The sequence below is a fragment of the Triticum aestivum genome, chromosome 7D (assembly GCF_018294505.1).
Source record: "Triticum aestivum cultivar Chinese Spring chromosome 7D, IWGSC CS RefSeq v2.1, whole genome shotgun sequence".
NCBI classification, from domain to species: Eukaryota; Viridiplantae; Streptophyta; class Magnoliopsida; order Poales; family Poaceae; genus Triticum; species Triticum aestivum.
The window spans coordinates 7,069,387-7,092,506 of record NC_057814.1 but is presented as its reverse complement, the minus strand read 5'-3'; the positions used below and the strand labels follow the sequence as shown (position 1 = coordinate 7,092,506).

Below are 23,120 nucleotides of genomic sequence, written 5' to 3'. Positions count from 1 at the left end.
ATAAACAGGATAACAATATCTGGATTTGATTAGTATGTATGAGTAACTAAAAGCCAATAAGGAGACAAGGCATGGACTAGTGCACACCTTGGAGATGATGAACTGGGGATCTTCCCTTCCACGTCTAAACAGATAGATGCATCTTTAGTCAATCATACCCCTTGCCAGAAGAGTACCATATACGCTGATTGAATAAACCCGGCCTGATTTGATAACTTTGACGGAAACGACACTGACGGCTGATGACACCATGTACTTCTCCAACTTAGGAATTAGATTGCTATCAAGAGGCGGCCCAAGGCCAAACTTAACTGTAAACAAAGGGCAAGAGACACAAGTCAGAGCCAGCCAACAAAAGATGCCTAGTTCATCGTCCATTACATCCCTCCATTACCATCCAGGCATCCACTAGCCACAACTAACCTGGGCAGAAATTCTAGGGCACGACCAATCAAAACAGAGGCTCGTACTTAGGGCAAGTATAAGCTCGGGGTATACTGGCCCCTCTTGTTAAGACATGTTTTGCCATTGGTTTGCACAGGATGGCAGTCCATGAAACCTTCACTTGCATCTCCCAGGCGCCGTGACCGCAAACTTGCTCTTCAGCAGGGTATGCTAGATTGACCACGGTGCCTGCATCCTCATCATCATCAAGGAAGCGAACATAGACGCCAATTTCATCTTCTTCATCATCCGGATCAGGGACAGCTATCAGGTTGTGAGTTAACACAATAGAGGAGCGGCACTTCGTATCTCTACTATCATACAAAATCATCTGAGAGCAGCTCCAGCCGCGCCCCCAACAGGCCCCCCTAGACGATTTTTTAGCGCCGACGCCCAAAAATCGGCCCAGTCGCGCCCCCCAGGAGCCTGTTTTTCGCCGGTTTGACCGAAACTGGCGCCGGCGGATCCAGGCCAAACCCGACACGCTGGGGGAGGGGGGGGGGGGGGGCGCCCGGGGGCGCCGGGGCAAGCGATTTTGGCGCGAACGAACTGTAGGCCCGCCGAGTCAGCGACCCCCGCCTCATCGTCCTCACAACACATCGGTTTCCACGGGGAATCAATGCCAAGGCTGCCGTCGGTCAGCCTTCCATTGATTCCTCACGGGCGGCGCGGCGACGCCCCCCTCCCGCCACGCATACACACGGCGCCCACCCCCGGCCGGTATATAAAGCAGCGCCTCCCCTCGCCTGTGGCCGCACCTCGCCCACAGCCGCCGAGCTTTTCCTCTCTATTCCCGTGCGCAGCCGCCACCGATGTTCCTCCCCTCTCTCCCCGTGCCCAGCCGCGACGATGGGCGAGAGGTTCCCTGGTGATGGAGCGGCGGCTCGTTGCACGAGTGGGAAGCCTACCCATCCCCCCGCTGCCCGACGTCGCCGCACGCGCCGACTACTTCGGCGACGAGGTCGACCACGTGCGGGCGTCGCTGACGGCGGAGCAGCTGGCCCTCCCGCAGTACGCCGCCGACAACAATGAGGCGTGGGCGGCGTACTTCCAGCGCCGGCAGGCGGAGCGGCTGGCCTCCACCAACAACGCGCCGGTGGTGTAGGGGGGACCAAGAACAGCGAAGGCCGCCGCCTGTGGTGGGGCGCCCCCGGCCGCATGCTCCACGCCGTCCTCCAGCACCTCGAGGGCGGCAACGAGCCGCCGATGATGTACCCTACCGCCCCGGTCCCCCGCCGGAGCAGCGACCAATGGATGCTGGGGAGGGCCGGCTCCTCTTCTTCCTCCTCCCAGTCCTCCTCCCACTCCTTTTCCCACTCCTCCGGGTCGCCGGCGCTGTTCAGCGTCAAGCCCGCGGCGGCACCGCTCGGCCGGCGCACCCACAACGCCGGCATCGTCATCAACGAGGGCGGGCGCGCCTCCTCCTCGGTTCCTCCCCGCGTCGTCAAGCGGAAGACGGACCCGGGTCTCGCCGCCGTGAAGACGGAGCCATGGCTCGCCGGTGTGAAGACGGAGCAAGGGCTCGACAACGCGGCGGCCTTGAAGTGGGCACGCGAAGACTGGGCGCAGATGGAGCTGTTGCGCCAGCGCCTCGCCCTAGAGCAGTTCGCCGCTCAGCGCCGTGGCCGCGATGAGGGAGGCGTTGTCGTCCTCGACGACGACGTGCCGCCACAGGTCCGCTAGGGTGACCCCGGGCAGGGGTCCAGCAGGGGCGGCCGCGTGAAGGAGGAGAAGGATGACGAGGACAACGGCGGTGGCGGCGATGACGGCGACTTCACCTCTCTCAGCGCGTTATTCGACCTATAGTCGCGACCTCTTGTGTTTTTTTTCTAAGTATTTTATCTATGTATAAAACTATTCCAGTTCGCCGAACTATACTGTTTCACCGAATATTTGTCCTGATTCACTGAATTTTAGTCGAAATAATGTTCAAAAAAGTTTAAAACAGACGCCTGGGGCTGACCCGGGGGCGTCGGCTGGGAACCCGATCGTCCCCAAGCCTATTTTAGCGCCGGTTCACCCCCAGGCGGTGATTTTTGGAGCCACCTGGGGCCAACGGCTGGAGATGCTCTGAGTCATTGGTTTTTAACTAGTCCCAGCACATGTTTTGCCACTGAAAGGCGCTGCTCCTTTCGAAACGTTGACTTCAAGGCTAGCTGCCACTGGACTTTCAACAGGTGCAAGCACCAGCTCCACTTTGCTCGGCAAATTTGACAATTTTGACCTCGGGACGAAATCAAATCACAGAATGAACTGTCCGTGAAACTATTTCACGCCGCTAACCTTTTTGTGTAGCGTCCGCCACGCAGGCGCCACACCCTACGGTGCAGTGCCTATCTCGGGGGCGTTGCACCTGTGTCCACCGTGGCAGCCCCTGGGCCCGCATCCATCAGTGCAGCGCATCCGAGCTAGGCGCCACACATGTAATGTGCAGCGCCTAGCGCTCGGGCGCTGCACTGTCTGTTACTACTTGGCTGGACCCCCCTCCCCCACTCCCCCACCCCACACACCCCACCCCCATAGCATCCGACCCGAGCTTTGCCCCCTCTCCCCCTCTCTCCCCCTCTCAAATCCTCTCCCAAATCTTGCAAATTTGAAGAATTTGTCCGTGGATTTCGAAGTCAAACCCTCCCTCAAGGTAATCTTCTCCGATCCCCTTGTTTTGATCCAAGTAATGTTATCAAATTGCTCATTTGTTGCTAGTTTGGGGAAACCCTAGTTTTGTATGGATCTAGAGATTTGCATGGAGGTGTGAGATGTTTGTTTGCCAATTTCCTATGATTAGACTTGTTATATGTTAGGGTTATTCTTATGGGTCTTCTTATGTTGGTGCTAGGGTTAGGGTTAGGGTTGCTGTTTCATATATATTTTAGGGTTTGTGTTCCGTGTTAATCCTTGGATTAGTACTCATGGAAGCAATGTTACGTTGTGTTGTTTGAATGCTTATAGGGATGGGAAGAACATGTGTGTTTATTCATCATGGGGACGAAGACGCCTTCTGGAAAGGCAATATTGAACCGGGTCCGGATGAGCTTGACATGGTGTTTGATAGTAGTCCTAGCTATGCGGAGCTCTTGCAACAAGTGAGGAAAGATTTGAATTGGATGGACCCTAGTGATATCGTTGAGTTGGAGGGAAGGCATAATGTAGGTTTTGGAATGCACATCCGTTGGAAGACAATGCGTGTCAACTCGGAGCAACGTTGGATTGCATACAAGGAGACGGTGGCCGAATCACTAGACAAGGCTCTTGAGTTATTTGCAACGAAGAAGGTTGATTCAAGTTTGCATTTGGACTTGAACCGGAACCCCTCCCCTTTGGTTGCTAGTAGCCCCCCACCCTTGAAGCGAGATGAAATTGTTGAACCTCTTTTGACCCAAGAAGTGAGGCCAACATTGAGCCCGTTTACAAACAACCAAGATGAAGCTTTGCAAGAGGAGAATGATGAGTATGCGGACGATGACAATGAAGTTGTTCTCCATGACAACAATGTGGGTGATCTCGACAAGTATCATTTGCAAGAGACAATGGACCATTCCATCCCTTATTCCCATGGCTATGCATCGGATTCGGATAACGAAGGTCCCGATGAACAAGTTGATGAGGAGGGGTTCACGGTGAAGGAGGCCGAAGCTTTCGAGAAGGTATTCGGTCGCGATCATCGGACTACATTGTTCAAGGATGTTAGTCTCGCGGATGAAGCCGTGGTAGATGGTGGCCAAGGTATATCTCTTGGGGTTAGGCCAAGATCTCACCGTGATTTGGATGACGGCAAGAACGGGATTGCTAAAGGGTCTAAGTTCGATACCTTCTTGGAATTGAAGATGTGGCTCGACAACTACTCGGTTACGCATTATCGTCCACACAAGGTGGTGAACTCGGACGTCAATGTGCGCTACACGGTTGCATGTGCATGTGAAGATGAAATATGTCCGTGGATTGTGCGTGCAAGACCATGGAAAGGAGGTCCCACTTGGCACGTAGTGAGTTGTGTGCCAACTCACATGTGCCGAGGCAAAAGGGTGGATGGCAAGGTTGTGTCCCAAGACCACAAACAGCTCACGTCCGAGTTCATCGCTTACAGGCTCTCCAACTCAATATCCACACTTCCAACAATGAGCATCCAACATGTCATTGACCTTGTGAAAGCCATCTTTCATTACAAGGTGAAGTACGGCAAGGCATGGAAGGCAAAGCAAGCCGCATTTAAGATGTTGTATGGTACTTGGGAGGAAGCATACAACCGAATCCCTAGGTTGTTGTTAGCCATGGCCGCGACAAACCCGGGCATGGTTCATGTGGTCGAGCCTCATGGGGAAAAAACAACGGTTCATGAAGGAAGGAAAGTCCGAGTATTTGGCCGTGCATTTTGGGCGTTCGAGCAATGCGTGAGGGCTTTCGAACACTGTAGGCCGGTCATCGCCATTGATGGCACGTTCTTGACCGGACAATACAAGGGCACCTTGTTGGTTGCGATAGCAAGTGATGCCAATAACCGGGTGTTGCCATTGGCATTTGCTTTGGTTGAGGTGGAGAACAATGACAACTGGGAGTGGTTTTTGCGTCTTTTGAGGACGAAGGTGTTACCCGCTCAGAGGGAAATTTGTGTCATATCGGATCGGCATCCAGGAATTCTTAACGCGGTGGAGATTGACATTCCCGGGCATGCTCCGTTGCACCATCGATGGTGCATGAGGCACTTTTGTTCGAACTTCTATAGGGCATGTGGCCTTAAGGAGTTGGCCGATGATCTTCAAGATTGTTGTCTCGCTTTCTCCGACAAGCGGTTCGCCGCTTTGTACAACAAATTGCTCGCACACAAAAAACTCGATCCCGGGGTCAAGACTTTCTCAATAGGCACATTGAATACCGGAACAAGTGGGCACATGCTTTTGATGAAGATGGCCGGAGATACGGTCAAATGACAAGCAATATGGCCGAATGCTTCAATAAGGTGCTCAAAGGTGCACGTGGATTACCCGTGACGGCAATAGTTCAATACACATTTGACAAGATGAATGCGTATTTTCTAAAGTACTCGATGGAAACGGATGCACAGATAGTGGGTGAGAACAAACGCAAGTACAAGTACAAGTTCCCACCCAAGGTTGATGAATGGTTGGAATTTCAATCACGGAAGGCGGACTCAGAAGAAGCTATACTATATGACAACGAAGAGTGGAAGTACGAAGTGAAAGAGCCAGGAGGAACCACAAACGATGGCCGCCAACATGGAGGTCGGACTTTCAAGGTGTCGTTAACACGTTGTGATTGCTCTTGCGGGAGGCCATTGTTGCTTCATCTGCCATGCTCACACTTGTATACCGCCGGTCGAGTTAGCAATGTGGACATCAATCACCCCCTCACCTTGAGGGAGTCGGAGTTCTCAATCATGACGGTCAAGAAAACATGGGCTCCCCGCTTTCACCCATACTTTGACCAATCACAATGGCCGGAGTACCATGGAGTTCAACTATGGCCAGATTCGGAGTTAAAGGTTGTTAAACGGGGTAGACGTAAGACAAAGCGTCTTAGAGGCGACATGGACGGATGGGGCCATGGTGGCCGCCGCAAAGCGGGCAACGACCAATTCCAAGAGCCTCGTAAGAGCTCCCGTTGTGGGCAATGCAAAGGTCATGGCCACAACAAAAGAAAATGTACGAAACCAAGGAAAAGGTCGAAGAAAAATGATGCAAGCACAAGCCAACAAGGAGCTACACAAGGGAGCCAACCAAGTGGTAGCCAACAAATGCCAAGGCAACCAAGTGGTAGCCAACCTAGTGGTAGCCAACAAGTGCCAAGGCAACCAAGTGGTAGCCAACAAGTGCCAAGCCAACCAAATGGTAGCCAACCAAGTGGTAGCCAAAGAGGATCTAGGCAACAAAGAGGTCGGCAATTAGGACTGACAAGAGGCCGTGGTGGTGGTAGAGCTCGTGGTGGTGGTCTAGGCCGTGGTGGTGGTTAAGGGCAAGGTCGTTATAGAGGAATGTGTGGATACCTTGATGGACCATTTTCGTATGTTGCTCACTAACTATAATGTTTCATATGTTCTTGTTTTTCATATGTTCTTATTGTCTTTACGAACCATTATGTTTCACTCATTGTAGGTATGGCGGCTTCTCAACCCAACAAACCAACAATGAAGGAGGATGGCGAGAATGAGATGGCGGGATGGTGGGAGAAGGCTGCGAAGAAGCTGAGAGAGGAGGATGCAGCCGCACTAAAGAAGAAGAAGGAAGAGGAGCTTGAAGAGAAGAGGAAGGAAAGAGTGAGAATGGCTAATGATTGTCACGCTAGGGAGCAAGCGTTGGTGAGGAAATGTGAGGAGGCACAGAAGAAGCGTCAAAAGGATTTTGAAGAAAGAACCATGAAGCTTTGGGCAATTGCAGCTGAAAAGAGAGAGAGGGAGAATCAGATATTCATGGAGAGGGTGGTTAAGGAGGCTCACCGCATAAGGAAAAGGGAGGACGAAGAGGAAGAAGAGAGGAAGAAGAAGGGAAAGGGGCCTTGCTCTACGCAATAGAGCTATGTCATCTTCAACTATGTGTCATGAACTACTATGTCTCCTCCTCGATTTGGTTGTAAACTACTATGTGTCGTGAAGTACTATGTATTTCCTCCTCGATTTGGTTGTATGAACTACTCCTCAAGTTGAAGTACTATGTGTTATGAACTACTATGTGTTATGAACTACTATGTGTTATGAAGTACTCCTCATATGTTGTCTTCACAGTTTGTTTGCTTGCTATGTATCAATCCTACTTCACATCATTGTACTATGTGTGCATATGCCAAAAAATTCGCTAAGTCCAAGAGCAACGCCTGGGCGCTAGGCGCTGCACTACTCGCTGTGGCGCCTCCAAGCTAGGCGTTGCACTGGTCTGTAACTCTTGCAAACCTTCTATTGCTCTCTAGACAGATCTTCACGGGCGTGCAACGCCTCCGAGCTAGGCGTCACACTGCTACGTGTGACGCCTAGCTCGGAGGCGTTGCACGCCCGTGAAGAGCTGTCCAGAGAGCAACAGAAGGTTTGCAAGAGTTACAGACCAGTGCAACGCCTAGCTTGGAGGCGCCACACCGAGCAGTCGCTGGTGCCGCACTGCTACGTGTGACGCCTAGCTCGGAGGCGTTGCACGCCCGTGAAGAGCTGTCTAGAGAGCAACAGAAGGTTTGCAAGAGTTACAGACCAGTGCAACGCCTAGCTTGGAGGTGCCACACCGAGTAGTGCAGCGCCTAGATCCCAGGCGTTGCACTGTACAGTGTGGCGCCTCCCTGCTAGGCGCCACACCAACACTTAGTGTTTTTTTGGCCCTCAAACTGGGTCATTTTCAGGCACATATAGTTGCATCACAGAATAAACAGTAATGATCTTTAAGTTCAACAAAGACAACATTTCCTAGAGTGACCATCACAACAAGTTACAATCACTTCAAATTCAACATAGAGCTACCACCACTCCATGTTCAACGACATAACAAGTTCAACATTACTAAGAGCTACCACCACTCCAAGTTCAACGACATAACAAGTTCGACATAAACAAAACGCCCACTAGGTTCCTCCCCCCTTCTTGCTTGCTATCTGCTTCGCCTTGAGGACGACGACTAGTTCCTTGAGCGCTTTCTGGCTCCTCCCCCCTCCCGTTGGCTATCTTCTTCGCCTTCCTAGGAAGAGCAACCCGCTCCGGCTCCGGCTCCGGTTCCTCCTCGTCATCCACATAGTCATCCAAAGCCGCCATCCGCGAGGTGCCAACCGTCCTTTTGCCTCTTTGGGTGAAGTCTTCAGGTGTGTATTTATTGATTCCCTTCCTAGGCTTTAACTCGTATGCAGACCGAACTTGGTAGGTTCCCAAGGTCATATCATCAGCAACCTATTACAAAAACAAAAGATATGGAAAGACCGTGTGTCAGGATATAGTTAGCAATGCATCAACAATTGAATATATGCTCATGCCATACCTCTTGGGTGACCACACCCACATCCTCATCCTACAAAGGATCAGCATGGCAAGAAGTGGGATCTGATGGTGTCGCCGACCTAGACCGTTCTGGTGATACATACTCGGAGTCACGACAACCGAAAAGGTTTGATAGCCGCCTTAACCTTTGGCCCTGGCGCTGCAACATGTACAAGTGAATGAGACATCGAACGTAGCAACACATGTTAAGTGCTAGTTTGAAGGAGATGTGAACCTTAATGAATGCTCGAAGTGCACCTTCCCCATCGCTTTTGCCAGCCGGGGTTGGTTTTGCAGAATAGTCTCGGTCTCATCAGCTGCTTTCTTGATCTGGGCACGCTATGAACAAAAACGGTATTAACGTGTTAGGCAAGCGAAGATGTGAATAGTGCAAATGGAAAAGCAAAAAGGGCAAATGCCACAAAGTTCATCATTGGAGCTGAAGGGACCGAGTTGCCTTTCCTGACTAATGTGTTGTACTGGTGCTGGGCTAGCTCATCAAAAATGTTGGGATCTTCCAAAATCTCCTCAGCATACGCTGGCTTGCATACCTCCACACGGGTACTTGCAAGAAACCATGTGAGATAGTTGTTGAACGCGATCGGGCAGTGCTCACGAAGCTTGGCTCGTTTTCCAGCCCTAGCTTGCTCCACACTAAGCGCGAACTGTACGACATACTTCCCGTGATGCTTGCCCCAATCCTTGATCTTACGCTGCTTTTTCCTATCCAACCTGCAAGTTAGAAACAGAATATTAGCACCATCGAAACCGCCGAGAAGCTGCTAAGTGCTGAAGGTTAATTATATCTTACGCGTGTAGTAACTTGTCCGTGTCCTCCCACTCTGGCGGGTGTGGCTGGAACAAACCAAACTGGCGGTACACCCGATGTGGCAGGTGAAGCTCAACCGCCCAGTTGCATATCAGTGGGCACCGCATATGCCAGAGATCCCTATCCCTAGTGCACATCGGATTCAGCCTGAACTCTATAGGGTTACCAAAATTCTCCCCTCTTCCATACGGCTCCCATTCCACCTACAAAATAGCATAGAATGCAAAATTGCGAGTTACGATAGAAGCATGATAATAACTTATGCAATGTCGAGTCACCTGCTCAGCCGTGATCGTGTCCAGCTCGCTCTTGTACAACTTGTACATGACTGACGGATCATCCATCGTCTCATTTAACACATCCCACTTGTAAGCCCAAGTGGGGAGCCGTAGTTGGTCGTCTTTGTCGTCCCAATCCTCGTACTTCACGGTCTTCGGTCGTCCAATCGGCAAACGCTCCCAGCTCCATCTGGAAAGTGCGAGCATACAACCACCAATACCTCCAGATGGCCTACAACAGGCTTTGTCCAACTGCACATAAAAGAGAACATGGTTGAATTAACAGCAAGATCGCATTGATAATGTAGCAATGAAGTGAAAAAGAAACAACTTCATACCTGTCTATGTTGGGGAACGTAATAATTTTAAAATTTTCCTACGCACACGCAAGATCATGGTGATGCATAGCAACGAGAAGGGAGAGTGTCATCCACGTACCCTCGTAGACCATTAAGCGGAAGCGTTATAACAACGCGGTTGATGTAGTCGTACGTCTTCACAATCGACCGATGCTCAGTACCGAACGTACGGCACCTCCGCGTTCAGCACACGTTCAGCTCGGTGACGTCCCGCGAACTCACGATCCAGTAGAGCTCGAGGGAGAGTTTCGTCAGCACGACGGCGTGGTGACGATGTTGATGAAGCTACCGTCGCAGGGCTTCGCCTAAGCACCGCTACGATATGACCGAGGTGGATTATGGTGGAGGGGGGCACCGCACACGGCTAAAAGATCAATGATCAATTGTTGTGTCCATGGGGTGCCCCCTGCCCCCGTATATAACGGAGCAAAGGGGGGAGGCGGCAGGCCAAGGAGGAGGGCACGCCAAGGGGGGAGTCCTACTCCCACCGGGAGTAGGACTCCTCCTTTCCTAGTAGGAGTAGGAGAAGGGGGAAGGATGAGGTGGAGAGAAGGAAGGAGAGGGGGGCCGCCGCCCCCTTCCCTTGTCCAATTCGGACTGGGGCAAGGGGGGCCGCGCGCCACCTCCTGGCTGCCCTCTCTCTTCTCCACTAAGGCCCAATAGACCCATTACATCACCCGGGGGGTTTCGGTAACCCCCCGGTACTCCGGTAAAATCCCGATTTCACCCGGAACTCTTCCGATGTCCAAATGTAGGCTTCCAATATATCAATCTTTATGTCTCGACCATTTCGAGACTCCTCGTCATGTCCGTGATCATATCCGGGACTCTGAACTACCTTCGGTACATCAAAACATATAAACTCATAATACCGATCGTCACAGAACTTTAAGCGTGCGGACCCTATGGGTTCGAGAACTATGTAGACATGACCGAGACACGTCTCCGGTCAATAACCAATAGCGGAACCTGGATGCTCATATTGGCTCCCACATATTCTACAAAGATCTTTATCGGTCAAACCGCATAACAACATACGTTGTTCCCTTTGTCATCGGTATGTTACTTGCCCGAGATTCGATCGTCGGTATCTCAATACCTAGTTCAATCTCGTTACTGGCAAGTCTCTTTACTCGTTCTGTAATGCATCATCCCGCAACTAACTCATTAGTCACATTGCTTGCAAGGCTTATAGTGATGTGCATTACCAAGAGAGCCTAGAGATACCTCTCCGACAATCGGAGTGACAAATCCTAATCTCGATCTATGCCAACTCAACAAGTACCTTCTGAGACACCTGTAGAGCACCTTTATAATCACCCAGTTACGTTGTGACGTTTGGTAGCACACAAAGTGTTCCTCCGGTATTCGTGAGTTGCATAATCTCATAGTCATAGGAACATGTATAAGTCATGAAGAAAGCAATAGCAGTAAACTAAACGATCAAGTGCTAAGCTAACGGAATGGGTCAAGTCAATCACATCATTCTCTAATGATGTGATCCCATTAATCAAATGACAACTCATGTCTATGGCTAGGAAACTTAACCATCTTTGATTCAACGAGCTAGTCAAGTAGAGGCACACTAGTGACATTCTGTTTGTCTATGTATTCACACATGTACTAAGTTTCCGGTTAATACAATTCTAGCATGAATAATAAACATTTATCATGATATAAGGAAATATAAATAACAACTTTATTATTGCCTCTAGGGCATATTTCCTTCAGTCTCCCACTTGCACTAGAGTCAATAATCTAGATTACATAGTAATGATTCTAACACCCATGGAGTCTTGGTGTTGATCATGTTTTGCTCGTGGAAGAGGCTTAGTCAACGGGTCTGCAACATTCAGATCCGTATGTATCTTGCAAATCTCTATGTCTCCCACCTGGACTTGATCCCGGATGGAATTGAAGCGTCTCTTGATGTGCTTGGTTCTCTTGTGAATCTGGATTCCTTTGCCAAGGCAATTGCACCAGTATTGTCACAAAAGATTTTCATTGGACCCGATGCACTAGGTATGACACCTAGATCGGATATGAACTCCTTCATCCAGACTCCTTCATTTGCTGCTTCCGAAGCAGCTATGTACTCTGCTTCACATGTGGATCCCGCCACAACGCTTTGCTTAGAACTGCACCAACTGACAGCTCCACCGTTCAATATAAACACGTATCCGGTTTGTGACTTAGAGTCATCCGGATCAGTGTCAAAGCTTGCATCGACGTAACCATTTACGACGAGCTCTTTGTCACCTCCATAAACGAGAAACATATCCTTAGTCCTTTTCAGGTATTTCAGGATGTTCTTGACCGCTGTCCAGTGATCCACTCCTGGATTACTTTGGTACCTCCCTGCTAACTAATAGCAAGGCACACATCAGGTCTGGTACACAGCATTGCATACATGATAGAGCCTATGGCTGAAGCATAGGGAACACTTTCATTTTCTCTCTATCTTCTGCAGTGGTCGGGCATTGAGTCTGACTCAACTTCACACCTTGTAACACAGGCAAGAACCCTTTCTTTGCTTGATCCATTTTGAACTTCTTCAAAACTTTGTCAAGGTATGTGCTTTGTGAAAGTCCAATTAAGCGTCTTGATCTATCTCTATAGATCTTGATGCCCAATATGTAAGCAGCTTCACCGAGGTCTTTCATTGAAAAACTCTTATTCAAGTATCCTTTTATGCTATCCAGAAATTCTATATCATTTCCAATTAACAATATGTCATCCACATATAATATTAGAAATGCTACAGAGCTCCCACTCACTTTCTTGTAAATACAGGCTTCTCCAAAAGTCTATATAAAACCATATGCTTTGATCACACTATCAAAACGTTTATTCCAGCTCCGAGAGGCTTGCACCAGTCCATAAATGGATCGCTGGAGCTTGCAATCTTTGTTAGCACCCTTTGGATCGAAAAAACCTTCTGGTTGCATCATATACAACTCTTCTTCCAGAAATCCATTCAGGAATGCAGTTTTGACATCCATTTGCCAAATTTCATAATCACAAAATGCGGCAATTGCTAACATGATTCGGACAGACTTAAGCATCGCTACGGGTGAGAAAGTCTCATCGTAGTCAACCCCTTGAACTTGTCGAAAACCTTTCGCAACAAGTCGAGCTTTGTAGACAGTAACATTACCGTCAGCATCAGTCTTCTTCTTGAAGATCCATTTATTCTCTATGGCTTGCCGATCATTGGGCAAGTCAACCAAAGTCCACACTTTGTTCTCATGCATGGATCCCATCTCAGATTTCATGGCTTCAAGCCATTTTGCGGAATCTGGGCTCACCATCGCTTCTTCATAGTTCATAGGTTCGCCATGGTCAAGTAACATGACCTCCAGAATAGGATTACCGTACCATTCTCGTGCGGATCTTACTCTGCTTGACCTATGAGGTTCGGTAGTAACTTGATCTGAAGTTTCATGATCAATATCATTAGCTTCCTCACTAATTGGTGTAGTTGTCACATGAACCAGTTTCTCTGATGAACTACTTTCCAATAAGGGAGCAGGTACAGTTACCTCATCAAGTTCTACTTTCCTCCCACTCACTTCTTTCGAGAGAAACTCCTTCTCCAGAAAGGATCCATTTTTAGCAACAAATGTCTTGCCTTCGGAACTGTGATAGAAGGTGTACCCAACAGTTTTCTTTGGGTATCCTATGAAGACACGTTTCTCCGATTTGGGTTCGAGCTTATCAGGTTGATGTTTTTTCACATAAGCATCGCAGCCCCAAACTTTAAGAAACGACAACTTTGGTTTCTTGCCAAACCACAGTTCATAAGGCGTCGTCTCAACGGATTTCGATGGTGCCCTATTTAACGTGAATGCAGCCGTCTCTAAAGCATAACCCCAAAACGATAGCGGTAAATCAGTAAGAGACATCATAGATCGTACCATATCTAGTAAAGTACGATTACGACGTTCAGACACACCATTTCGCTGTGGTGTTCCGGGTGGCGTGAGTTGCGAAACTATTCCGCATTGTTTCAAATGTAGACCAAACTCATAACTCAAATATTCTCCTCCACAATCAGATCGTAGAAACTTTATTTTCTTGTTACGATGATTTTCCACTTCACTCTGAAATTCTTTGAACTTTTCAAATGTTTCAGACTTATATTTCATTAAGTAGATATACCCATATCTGCTCAAATCATCTGTGAAGGTGAGAAAATAACGATACCCGCCGCGAGCCTCAATATTCATCGGACCACATACATCAGTATGTATGATCTCCAACAAATCTGTTGCTCGCTCCATTGTTCCGGAGAACGGCGTTTTAGTCATCTTGCCCATGAGGCATGGTTCGCAAGTACCAAGTGATTCATAATCAAGTGATTCCAGAAGTCCATCAGTATGGAGTTTCTTCATGCGCTTTACACCAATATGACTCAAACGGCAGTGCCACAAATAAGTTGCACTATCACTATCAAATCTGCATCTTTTGGTTTCAACATTATGAATATGTGTATCACTACTATCGAGATTCAACATAAATAGACCACTCTTCAAGGGTGCATCACCATAAAAGATATTACTCATATAAATAGAACAACCATTATTCTCAGATTTAAATGAATAACCGTCTCGCATCAAAAAAGATCCAGATATAATGTTCATGCTTAACACTAGCACCAAATAACAATTATTCAGGTCTAATACTAATTCGAAGGTAGATGTAGAGGTAGCGTGCCGACGGCGATCACATCGACTTTGGAACCATTTCCCACACGCATCGTCACCTCGTCCTTAGCCAATCTTCGCTCAATCCGTAGTCCCTGTTTCGAGTTGCAAATATTAGCAACAGAACCAGTATCAAATACCCAGGTGCTACTGCGAGCTTTAGTAAGGTACACATCAATAACATTTATATCATATATACCTTTGTTCACCTTGCCATCCTTCTTATCCGCCAAATACTTGGGGCAGTTCCGCTTCCAGTGACCAGATCCTTTGCAGTAGAAGCACTCAGTCTCAGGCTTAGGTCCAGACTTGGGTTTCTCACTTGAGCAGCAACTTGCTTGCTGTTCTTCTTGAAGTTCCCCTTCTTCCCTTTACCCTTTTTCTTGAAACTGGTGGTCTTGTTGACCATCAACACTTGATGCTCCTTCTTGATTTCTACCTCCGCAGCCTTTAGCATTGCGAAGAGCTCGGGAATTGTCTTATCCATCCCTTGCATGTTATAGTTCATCACGAAGCTCTTGTAGCTTGGTGGCAGTGATTGAAGAATTCTGTCAATGACACTATCATCCGGAAGATTAACTCCCAGTTGAATCAAGTGATTGTAGTACCCAGACATTCTGAGTATATGTTCACTAACAGAACTATTCTCCTCCATCTTACAGCTATAGAACTTATTGGAGACTTCATATCTCTCAATCCGGGCATTTGCTTGAAATATTAACTTCAACTCCTGAACATCTCATATGATCCATGACATTCAAAACGTCGTTGAAGTCCCGGTTCTAAGCTGTAAAGCATGGCACACTGAACTATCGAGTAGTCATCAACACGCGACTGCCAGGCATTCACAATGTCTGCAGTTGCCGGCGCGGGTGGTACACCTAGCGGTGCTTCCAGGACGTAATTCTTCTGTGCAGCAATGAGGATAATACTCAAGTTACGGACCCAGTCCGTGTAATTGCTACCATTATCTTTCAACTTAGCTTTCTCAAGGAACGCATTAAAATTCAACAGAACAACAACATGGGCCATCTATCTACAACAACATAGACATGCAAAATACTATCAGGTACTATGTTCATGATAAATTAAAGTTCAATTTAAGCATATTACTTAAGAACTCCCACTTAGATAGACATCCCTCTAATCATCTAAGTGATCACGTGATCCAAATCAACTAAACCATGTCCGATCATCACGTGAGATGGAGTAGTTTTCAATGGTGAACATCACTATGTTAATCATATCTACTATATGATTCACGCTCGACCTTTCGGTCTCAATGTTCCGAGGCCATATCTGCATATGCTAGGCTCGTCAAGTTTCACCCGAGTATTCTTGCATATGCAAAACTGGCTTGCACCCGTTGTATGTGAACGTTGAGATTATCACACCCGATCATCACGTGGTGTCTCGGCACGACGAACTTTGGCAACGGTGCATACTTAGGGAGAACACTTGTACCTTGAAATTTTTAGTGAGAGATCATCTTGTAATGCTACCGTCAATCAAGCAGAATAAGATGCATAAAGGATAAACATCACATGCAATCAATATAAGTGATATGATATGGCCATCATCATCTTGTGCCTTTGATCTCCATCTCCAAAGCACCGTCATGATCGCCATCGTCACCGGCGCGACACCTTGATCTCCATTGTAGCATCGTTGTCGTCTCGCCAACTATTGCTTCTACGACTATCGCTACCGCTTAGTGATAAAGTAAAGCAATTACACGGCGTTTGCATTTCATACAATAAAGCGACAACCATATGGCTCCTGCCAGTTGCCGATAACTCCTTTACAAAACATGATCATCTCATACAATAAAATATAGCATCATGCCTTGACCATATCACATCACAACATGCCCTGCAAAAACAAGTTAGACGTCCTCTACTTTGTTGTTGCAAGTTTTACGTGGCTGCTACGGGCTTAGCAAGAACCATTCTTACCTACGCATCAAAACCACAATGATAGTTCGTCAAGTTAGTGTTGTTTTAACCTTCTCAAGGACCGGGCGTAGCCACACTCGGTTCAACTAAAGTTGGAGAAACTGACACCCGCCAGCCACCTGTGTGCAAAGCACGTCGGTAGAATCAGTCTCGCGTAAGCGTACGCGTAATGTCGATCCGGGCCGCTTCATCCAACAATACCGCCGAACCAAAGAATGACATGCTGGTAAGCAGTATGACTTGTATCGCCCACAACTCACTTGTGTTCTACTCGTGCATATAACATCTACGCACAAACCTGGCTCTGATACCACTGTTGGGGAACGTAGTAATTTCAAAATTTTCCTACGCACACGCAAGATCATGGTGATGCATAGCAACAAGAGGGGAGAGTGTCGTCCACGTACCCTCGTAGACCGTTAAGCGGAAGCGTTATAACAACGCGGTTGATGTAGTCGTACGTCTTCACAATGGACCGATCCTCAGTACCGAACGTACGACACCTCCGCGTTCACCACACGTTCAGCTTGGTGACGTCCTGCGAACTCACGATCCAGTAGAGCTCGAGGGAGAGTTTCGTCAGCACGACGGCGTGGTGATGATGTTGATGAAGCTACCGTCGCAGGGCTTTGCCTAAGCACCGCTACGATATGACCGAGGTGGATTATGGTGGAGGGGGGCACCGCACACGGCTAAAAGATCAATGATCAATTGTTGTGTCCATGGGGTGCCCCCTGCCCCCGTATATAAAGGAGAAAAGGGGGAGAGGCGGCCGGCCAAGGAGGAGGGCGCGCCAAGGGGGGAGTCCTACTCCCACCGGGAGTAGGACTCCTCCTTTCCTAGTAGGAGTAGGAGAAGGGGGAAGGAGGAGGTGGGGAGAACGAAGGAGAGGGGGGCCGCCGCCCCCTTCCCTTGTCCAATTCGGACTGGGGCAAGGGGGGCCGCGCGCCACCTCCTGGCTGCCCTCTCTCTTATCCACTAAGGCCCAATAGGCCCATTACATCCCCCGGGGGGTTCCGGTAACCCCCCCGGTACTCCGGTAAAATCCAGATTTCACCCGGAACTCTTCCGATGTCCAAATGTAGGCTTCCAATATATCAATCTTTATGTCTCGACCATTTCAAGACTCCTCGTCATGTCCGTGATCATATCCGGGACTCCGAACTACCTTCGGTACATCAAAACATATAAACTCATAACACCGATCGTCACAGAACTTTAAGCATGCGGACCCTACGGGTTCGAGAACTATGTAGACATTACCGAGACACGTCTCCGGTCAATAACCAATAGCGGAACCTGGATGCTCATATTGGCTCCCACATATTCTACAAAGATCTTTATCGGTCAAACCGCATAACAACGTACGTTGTTCCCTTTTTCATCGATATGTTACTTGCCTGAGATTCAATCGTCGGTATCTCAATACCTAGTTCAATCTCGTTACCGGCAAGTCTCTTTACTCATTCCGTAATGCATCATCCCGCAACTAACTCATTAGTCACATTGCTTGCAAGGCTTATAGTGATGTGCATTACCGAGAGGGCCCAGAGATACCTCTCCGAGAATCGGAGTGACAAATCCTAATCTCGATCTATGCCAACTCAACAAGTACCTTCGGAGACACCTGTAGAGCACCTTTATAATCACCCAGTTACGTTGTGACGTTTGGTAGCACACAAAGTGTTCCTCCGGTATTCGTGAGTTGCATAATCTCATAGTCATAGGAACATGTATAAGTCATGAAGAAAGCAATAGCAGTAAACTAAACGATCAAGTGCTAAGCTAACGGAATGGGTCAAGTCAATCACATCATTCTCTAATGATGTGATCCCGTTAATCAAATGACAACTCATGTCTTTGGCTAGGAAACTTAACCATCTTTGATTCAACGAGCTAGTCAAGTAGAGGCACACTAGTGACATTCTGTTTGTCTATGTATTCACACATGTACTAAGTTTCCGGTTAATACAATTCTAGCATGAATAATAAACATTTATCATGATATAAGGAAATATAAATAACAACTTTATTATTGCCTCTAGGGCATATTTCCTTCAGTCTATACAAGTAAGCCAGTGTCGCCGAACCCCAACTCCATTTGCTAGCGAAGACGGTCAACGCCTTCAGCCACATCCTTGGAGCATTCTTGCCTGTGCCATCAGCAAACATAGTCCTGGATATAACGTACCACATGTAGACACGAGCATATGTCTTGACCTCATCCTCATTAGCTTCCTCGGGACAAGTACCAAAGTGCCATGCAATCCACGTGAAAGGAGCACCGGCTGCGACTCTTTCCTACTTCTTGTCTTCTGCTTCTGGTTCCCGAGGCTCCGGAGGAACCATACCGATAAGGGCATGCATCTGCGCGCGCCACCCATCAGAATCGGTGTTCATACATAGAGGATTCCCGTTGATAGGAAGACCAGTGATCATAGCAATGTCCTGGAGCGTCACGGTCATCTCCCCGGTCCGAAGATGCAAACTGTGTGTCTCCGGCCTCCAACGATCAATAAGCGCGGTGATTGCTGCAGCATTGTTGGGTGGCGTCGACCGGCTGACCAACTGAATGAAAGGGAGAAGTCCTGTCTCCCTTACATACGGTGTGTATCGCTCATCATAGCGCATCCCCCCAAGGTTGACCCCGTGAGACCGAAGCTTCAGAGGTGCAAGATCCTACAAACAAACAAATAATAAAATTACATATGGGCCATTTGTGTTTGAAATAAACACGAAATTCATAACACCGGACACTTTCATTATTACCCGCTGCTCCACCGACATAGCGTACGACCCGTGTTGATGGTCCCAGTGATCATCGAGAAGCCAAACCATCCTAACAATTTCAAACAAAGCTTTCTTGTCAACACGATTATCCTTTGAATACAAATAAACTAAAGTATGCCTACTATATGCCAAATTCAAAGCATATGTATCCAAAGCATTCTTGTCAATACGAATATAATTTGAACACAAATAAACTAAACTATGCCTACTTCATGCAAGATTAAATACACATCTCTTTTCCATATAAAAGAACATGTCAATCTATGTATCCAAACCATATCTTTTCAATAAAATCAACTAAACTAGGGTTGCAAAATTAGGTACATGCAAGATTCTAATACATGCAACATTCTAATCTAATCAAATCAAACAAGGGTTCCCCAAAATCTTCAAAATAGCATCCATTATATGGATAGAAAGAAGGGGATCGGAGGAGGGTACCTTCTAGGATGGATTGGTGCAGGAATCCATGGACCAAATCGTCAGATCTGAAGGATTCGGGAGAGGGGATTGAGAGGGGGGGAGGAGAGGGCCGCCGCCGCGGCTTCTTCTGTAACTGGTGCAATGGGGTGGGTGGGGGAGGAGAGGGCCGCGGCGGTTGCATCTAAGTCACAATGCAGCGACTAAGGGCTAGGCGCTGCACATTACATGTGTGGCGCCTAGCTCGGAGGCGCCGCACTACTGGGTGCGGGGCCCAGGGCTGCCACGATGGACAGAGGTGCAACGCCACAGAGCTAGGCGCTGCACCGTAGGGTGTGGGGCCTGTATGGCGGGCGCTACACAAAAAGGTCAGCGGCGTGAAATAGTTTTACGGGCAGTTCATTTTATGATTTGATTTCGTCCATAGGTCAAAATTGTCAAAATTGCCACTCTGCTCAGCCAAACTACTCAGCACCCTTGTGACTGGTTCAGGATCGTAGGGACCAACATGGAACACTACAACACCTTTACTAAAATCTTCGTCGCCAGCATCACCTTTCACCCTCAGATTCAACTCAAAATAAATATTATCTAACTGAACTAATCTTCGCTGTGGACCTAGCTATCAATGTTAGCATATCATCCTGCAAAATAATTTAGGATAGGTTAAACATGTCTCTATGTAGTAAGTAGAGCAAGCTGTGTGGTAGAAGTAGGACATGCTAACCAAACAAACCTGACTAGTCACACAAACTCCCATGGAGTGAAGCAATTAATCAAACCACAGTGTAGAAAATACGCAACTATCTCACATGAAGTTAAAAGGCAACAAGTTTTGAACAAGTGAAAATAATAGATATATGAACATGCACCAAATTTGATGAAATAGTAGTGTCTACTAGGGAACTACATTGACAAAACATAGCTTTGACATCAAGCAAGAATAGCAAGCTAAGAAAGATAGCTACATCATGAGATAAACAGTAAGCTACAATAGCTACATCATCAAGAGAAGTAAGCTGTAATAGCTATCAATGTTTTCAATCAGAATTGTAACTCACAGATCAAAATGGTATCCAATATGATGTTAAGCTTCTGAATAGTGGTAATTGCAACCAAGAATGACAAGAAACGTTCTTCAATAAACACGGACACATAATGCTGGCAGAGCAGGACTTGTTCTTACAGGGAAACATGTAGATATACAAAAAAATGCCGAAGTTACATGGAAGTTACATAGTGCTGGCAGAGCTGTTTGCATTCTAGTTTGTATTTGGTCAAGAAAGTTTTGATAGTATTCCAGACTAGTGTAACTACTCACTAGTGTACCAGCAATCATACAATATCATATGGTCAAATCAGCATACACCTTTTATATTACACAGCATATTATTAGAAGAGGATAACAATATTTGGATTTGATCAGTATATATGAGTAAGTCAAAGCTAAGGAAACAAGGAATGGACAAGTGCACACCTTGGAATTGATGATCTAGGGATCTTTCCTTCCACGTCTGAACAGATAGACACATCCGTAGTCAATCGCACCCCTTGCCAGAACAGTGCCATATACACGGAAATGACATTGACGGCTGCCGACACCATGTACTTCTCCAACTTGGGAGTTAGATTGCTATAAAGCGGCGGCCCAAAGCCAAACTTAACTGGAAATGAAGGGCAAGAGACATAAGTCAAAGCCAACAAACTATGCCTAGTTTATCATTTACCACCAACGGAAGAAACCATAGTTTAAATAGCCGGCTCTAGCCTCGCTATAGCCTTTTCAACAGGGTGCCGTTAAATGGTCCCATGTACAAATAGCCCGCTATAGCCTGCTATAGTCCGCTATAACTGATTTGGAGGTCCGCTGCTATTTAGCATAGCTCGCTATTTAAAACTTTGAAAGAAACTTAAGTGAAATCCACACTCATCAGTCTCTGCATGTTTAATCAATCAATGCCCAGACCAATGGAATGAGTGTAAGTGTACTACTCACACTCTCTATCAAGGTCGAAGTTCCCTATACTGAAGCTACAGAAAGCGGGTATGGACCCAAAGATTCTTCCTGGGATCCAACTCGGTGAAGCTTTTGACGTAGGCAATGTGAAGCTCCTGCAGCTCGGCCTTTGTCTTGAGGTCAACCACGCGATCGTCATCGCCGTCCCACACTGGTATCTCAGCCTCCTCAATAACTTCCTGCTCGTCCTCGTCGCTGATTGGGCTAGCTGCAATCTCCATAGGGGCTTGCCCCACGGCCTCAGCGATGCAAACAATGACCGGACTGCCATCGCGGGCTATACAACAATCAAGAAATCCATGGTGAACAGCTGAAGTAACTTATACAGTTACAAAGAAAAGAATAAAGGAGGGTGGATGAAGGAGACGGGGACCTTCTTTGTCGCCTGCGGCGGCGTCCATGCTCCAGCACCGCTTCGGACCGATCTGCGCCGGCACTGGCAGCTGGGTCTCGCCCTGGAGGAAGAAGCGGAAGATGGTGTGAAATGATCGACGGCGATCGACGTCGACGGCGGCGGAAGCTATCTAGCTAGGGTTTGGGACGACGACGATAGCAGGAAAGATGTGTGGGCCCATTAGGCGTTGATCCTTTATCTTGTACTTTCCTCATGTTGTTGGGGCGCTCTTATTAGGCGCCTGCCGCCTGAACTAAAGGGACCACTTGGGATGATTAAGGTGTCCCTACCCGTCGCCATGGCGACTAGGGTTTTCAGTACTCCGGCAGCCCTGGCGCCGTTGAGTTTTCCCCTACGGCCGCCATTGAGTTTTCCCCTCTTGTCCAGTACAGGATCCGTGCTAGTCTCCTAGCGCCATCCCTCGGGCTGAACAAGGGGACGATCGACTGGTCCGTCTGCCCGGCCTTGGGGTGTTGGCGGCGACGAAGTCGACGCTGGTGTCAGATCGCATCGGAGGTTTTCATCTACGTGGTGTTTTGATGCCATGATTTCTTCGGGATTGGGTCCAGCAGGGGATGCAAATCGGGCCGCTTATCCTGCTGTGGCAGATAGAGCAAAGGAAAATAAACAACCGATTGATGCCTCTGCAACTAAGTCGGGTTTCAGGAGAACATCACAGGAGAACTTGCACCTTCCCTCATCGTCAGCGAACCTGCCTGATGGAGATGAACTTGACACTACATCCAGTGCTTTGATCGAGAAGGATGTTGAGAAGAATTTGCCGGGCTCCGAGCCAGAGCGCCGCCAGTCATCATTGTTAGAAGGGAGAGTGAGGATTGGTGGAATAGTTCAATGTATTGCTTGAGCCTCGTGGGCATATATATAGGAGTACAATGACCAACTTGGAGTACAAGACAAGGCAGGAACAAATCCTAGTCTATCCTATACTTCCTAATATACATTATACTTAA

General features: G+C 47.8%; 1 pseudogene; it reads right to left on the bottom strand.

Moving 5' to 3' along the window:
* Nucleotides 1–451: 451 nt before the first annotated feature.
* On the bottom strand, nucleotides 452–22,978 carry LOC123163933 (uncharacterized; annotated as a pseudogene).
* Nucleotides 22,979–23,120: the final 142 nt, after the last annotated feature.